We start from the raw sequence: 5,565 nt of genomic DNA, 5'->3' as shown, positions 1-5,565 counted from the left end.
CTCCGCCACACGCTCACAGGCACTGGCAAGGGGTGTCTGTTGTGAAGAAGCCAGTTGAGTAGCAGGCGAAGGTACGGCCGGCGACGCGCGGGGACTACGACCACGCCGAACCGTCGTCCAACCGTCGCCCGCCGGTGATCCGGCGCGCACCGAGGAGGTCAGCGGTGCGGCGTCTACCGACTGTTCGATCGGCAGAGAGGGAGCTTGGAGTGCCGGCTGGGAGTCGGGCGTTCGGACCCAGGGAACAACCGACAGGCCAAACGACCTCAGAAGTCCCACGAACTGAACTGCCGTCATGTTCTCGATGGCAATACTTTGTGGCAACGAAGTTTTCACTTTGGACGCAAACGATGTTTTGGGATGGCTGTCGTTGTGAAATTCACGAGCGTCACGAAAAGAGACGTTTTTAGAGGTTTTTATCGATATAATTTCCTTTTCTTTCGCGTAGGCCGGGCATGTACGGTCGTACGTCGTGTGTGGGACTTGGTCCTTGCCGCAATTAACGCAGTAGGGTTCAGCAGAGGTGCAAACTTCGCCCGTGTGTTCGAATGACGCGCACTTGCCACATGCCGGGCGGTTCCGACAGTGGAGCTTGGTATGGTCAAATCGCTGACACTGGTAGCACCGCATGGGGTTAGGCACATACGGTCGAACCTTCACTCGAGCGTATCCAACACGTATCTCAGCCGGCAAATCGGTGAAACTAAACGCCAGAATGAGGTTGTTGGTGGACAACAGCTCTCCTCCCCGTCTGACGAGAATCCTGCGAGCGCTCGTCACACCGAACTCCGAGAGCTCCTCGACTATCTCGTTCTCGGCGACGTCTCGAAGATCAAAACAATTGACCACGCCCCTGGATGAATTTTTGGCTGTATGTGGTGTTGCTGATATCGTTACGGTCTTTTCGTGCTTTCCACTCTCATCCCGAACAGTATATGCAAATTCCTTGGCTGCCATGGCCCTCCTTGCCTCCAGACCACTCGCGAACTCTACTTCTATTTTCCCATCCCTGAGCTTGTCGCACCCGATAATTTTCCCAAACCTGTCGCAACCGTTCCGTCTCTGAAACGGTGAGAGGGAAGCTAGCTTAATCTCTTCACTACCGAAGATCAGGATCCGCGGACCGGGGGGCGCAGATTCGTCTCTGCACCCTGGGGATATCGAGGTCCGCTCCCCTTTCGGAGGACGGGTGTTTTTAATGTTAGAAGAAGCCATAAAAGGTGGTTTTCAATTCGGCACCGAGGCTCCCCACCCACCGCGGAGGCCAACTGGGGGACGGCCCAACACCTGGGGAGGTGGTCACCGCCAGGGCTACCCCGGTGCTATACGGGGCGAACGACGCCTCCCACACGGCCAGGTGTAACCGGGGAGACCCCCCCCGTCCTGACCGTGGTTCAGCGCCGCCGTCCCTTGACCCCTTAAGCCACTGCGCGCGGCCAGGCGCCCCAAGCGGAAACCCGCAAGGAGCACCCAACTGCAACACTAGCGACAAGCCGCTAGACCCGTGTGGGGTCCCACGGGCCCCCCGCGCCCCCGGATATCCTGGCCAAAGAAGAGTGTTAGGACGCGCCGTGACTGACCCGCACGCGCCCCTCAGCCACCAGGATCCGATCAACCCGGGGACGTGGGCGAGGGGGCACGGCGACCCCGATAAAACGAGGATGAGGAGTGGTGATAGGGCCGGATGCCGGAGAACGGGTAGTGGGAAGAGGAGCGGGCGGGACAGGGAGCAGGAGCTCACGTACCGGCAGGGTCGCTACGCCTTGAGAGGAACAGCTTGCGCTGTCCACCCGTTACCGGAGCTGGGACCCGAGGGGGCGCTAGTCCCCTACACCGGCCGAAGCCGGTGCCCCTGCGGGGAAAGTGAGACTGAAGTAGTCTGTCGACCTTTCGCTTGCGCCGCGTCTCAGAGTGACGTGCTCTGCCCTTACCTCACCCTGCGAGGCGAGCCCTTCAGTCACCTCCTCGTTACTCACTCCTAGCGTTCAGCAGTACGTCACCGTTTCCCCTGGCTTAGGGTATGGTGGGATGTCACAGAGATAGCCGACCCTCTACGTCACCCTTTCCCTTGGCTCAGGGTGTGGTGCAGTGTCACAGTAATAGGCGACTTAACTTTCTTACCCTGAATACAATAGAAAACAGCTTAACTGTCATCGTTTTTTATGCCACTTTTCTTCTCGTTTTCGGCGAGCAAAGATCCATCTCGTTCAGGAGTCACGTCTCTTGGCTCACTGGCCATTGAGAGCAGACCATCCAGGCGACGGAGCAGGCCCAGATCTGTTGCTCACTGATTGCCCTGATCGCTTCTCACGACGAGAAAATGAAACACGTTTTGGTGTCTTGGTCAAGTCGAAGTCAAACGGTCGGTCTTTTGGGGAAAACCGGGCGCTAGTTCCCTGCGACGGAACCAGCGGTGGTCTTGTTTATGAAGTGGTGATCCATACGTTGCTTTTGGATTCAGCGCGCAGGCTCCCCACCCACCAGATCGGAGCCTGATACAGACAGCGACACACTGGGCTACTACCGTGCCGCGAAGAACACCAGGCGCCATGCGTGGGCCAGTGCGCCATGAGCGTTGCTATGGAGCCATCGGAAGCGTGAGTCGGCGGGAACCGATATCTGATCGGCCTACGGAGAGCTTACCAGGCGCCTGCCGTGGGTAGGCCGGAGTACGGTCCCACGCCTAGGTGTGAAGGCAGACGCTACGCCCGGCAGCTCCCCCTTGACGCCCGCTTCGTGACCCGCTTGACTCAAGTCAGTGCGGCAGAAATAGGACGCCTGACCGGCCGGCTCCGTCGTGGCGAGTCGCCACGAGATATCCGCAGGATCACAAATTCCGACCTAAGGCATGTGATGGGAGACTGCCCCGACTGACCCGCAGGGCAGCCCCTCAATGACCAGGAGCCCTGCTTCGCCTCCCGTAGATCTGACGGGGCATGGCAAGATCCAGGTAAAACTGGAAAGCCGGCGCCAAGAGGTCATGAATTCTTACCCTGATCGAAGTCCGAGCCCTTGTAGGAGGCACCTTTAGTCTGGCGCCGCCCCTTGGCCTGAAGGAGGTCTTTAGAAGCCTGCTTAACCGCCCGCAGAATCATTGGAGCGCTCAATCTCATCGCCACGGAAAGGTCCTCACGCGGAGCTGAGCGAGTGGCAACATGTGCCTTTGATAACACCGCTTCAGTGTCATTGCCCGACACCGAACCAACAGGCTCGACCGCCCCGGTTATTTGCTTAATGAGACCCTCTCTAATGGTATCACTGAATGCAGAAGGTCATTCGGTGTGCGGCGCATACATTGCGGTAGCGTGTTAAGAATACTTAAATTACACACAGACGGTGGAAACCTGCGCATACCATAGGACTGGCCAACTCTGAGCTATCGTACAACACCCAAAAATCAGTCCAACCGCCCGTGCCTCTGATCTGACCTCTTTGCGATGCATCATTGAATGCGAGCGGCCGCTCGGCACGTGGTGCATGAATCACGGCGGTGTGTTTGTCGTGCGGAGAGTGAGCCATGCTGATTTGATAGGCTGGGTTTGGTCTTTGGCACGGCATCCAATTATCACACCCGGACGCCGGTGACGTGTTTTGTTTAAAAGGACCCCGCAGGGCGTATTATGGATAGGCGGCCGGCTGCCCTGGGCGCCACAAGGAAATTCCGGCCGGATGAAAAAGTACCCGTGGCCACCCCATTGCCATTTGATGAGTGTTCCAGGGCTATGGCACGACATGGAAACGTCGATCATGATATGCCACACACACACACACACACACACACACACACACACACACACACACACACACCACACACACACACACACACACACACACACACACACACACACACACACACACACACACACACACACACACACACCACACACACACACACACACACACACACACCACACACACACCCACACACACACACACACACACACACACAACACACACCACCACCACCACCACCACCACCACACACACACACACCACCACCACACCACGCACCACCACCACACCACCACCACCACACCACACACCACACGCACACACCACCACCACGCACCACACACACGCACGCACGCACGCACGCACGCACGCACGCACGCACGCACGCACGCACGCACGCACGCACGCACGCACGCACGCACGCACGCACACGCACGCACGCACGCACCACGCACGCACGCACGCACGCACGCACGCACGCACGCACGCACGCACACACGCACGCACGCACGCACGCACGCACGCACGCACGCACGCACGCACGCACGCACGCACGCACGCACGCACGCACGCACGCACGCACGCACGCACGCACGCACGCACGCACGCACGCACACACGCACACACGCACACGCACACGCACAACGCACGCGCAACGCGCACGCGCACGCGCACGCGCACGCGCACGCGCACGCGCACGCGCAAAGCGCACGCGCACGCGCACGCGCACGAGCACGCGCAACGCGCACGCGCACGCGCACGCGCACGCGCACGCGCACGCGCACGCACACGCACACGCACAACGCACACGCACACGCACACGCACACGCACCGCCACACACACGCGCACACACACACACAAACACACACAACACACACACACACACACACACACACACACACATATATATATATATATATATTATATATATATATATATATATATATATATATATATATATATATATGTGTGTGTGTGTGTGTGTGTGTGTGTGTGTGTGTCTGCCAACAACAATGACAAAAATATAAAACTGGTGACTCCGCTTTCGAAACCAAGTCACAGAATGAAGGCCCTTCTGTCATATATTCTTTATCTGAGCCCTGCTCCCGTCCGCCGTCGGCGGCCACTGCCTGGCCCGGGCTGTCTCCCGAATGACTGAACGCGAGCTGCTCGTGTGGCTGCTTTGCTGCGCATTTCTGGATCAGCGTACTACTCATTGTGTGTGTAAAACATATGTTGAAGACCTGCAACAACATCTTTTCCGAATTATCATCCCTTACACCCACCACCGCAAAAAAGAGCCTCCGGTAAGGTGTTGCCTTAGGCATGAATTAGCTCAACGGACATTTGATTGCCCATCATTCAACGTAGACGACTTGATTGCTTTTGTGTGTAGGCAGGGACGTAGGGAGCCTTGCCAGGGCGGAACCATGGTTGACAAAAGCCCTTCTACTGGTGACCCCCACCCCAAAAAAGCCGCATATTGCTTACTTGTTAAGAAGGGACACGGTATTCTTCGTTGTGTGTTACTTTTATCTTGTAATCAGAACAAAAAAACCAAAAGCTGCCGTGAGATCAATGCCGTTGGTATTTTTAAGTCAATAAACTGCAGAAATCAGGCGTTGAACGCCCGCATGGATAAAATCACTCGCGTCCTTAATTTACAATGGTTTAATGGACTCTGTCTAAACCGATGGAATTTGGAAGCTTCGTCGGAATTTGTTATCTGGGTTCCTTTTATTTGGGTGCCACAGTCATTAAGGACATCGCGAAGGTAGATGGCAGATCGACATGTCTGATCCGAATTTGAAGATGAAAATTTGAATGTTGAT

The sequence above is a fragment of the Pollicipes pollicipes genome, unplaced genomic scaffold, assembly GCF_011947565.3.
Source record: "Pollicipes pollicipes isolate AB1234 unplaced genomic scaffold, Ppol_2.1 Scaffold_4881;HRSCAF=5763_pilon_pilon_pilon, whole genome shotgun sequence".
Lineage (NCBI taxonomy): Eukaryota > Metazoa > Arthropoda > Thecostraca > Pollicipedomorpha > Pollicipedidae > Pollicipes > Pollicipes pollicipes.
This window is presented reverse-complemented; position numbering follows the sequence as displayed.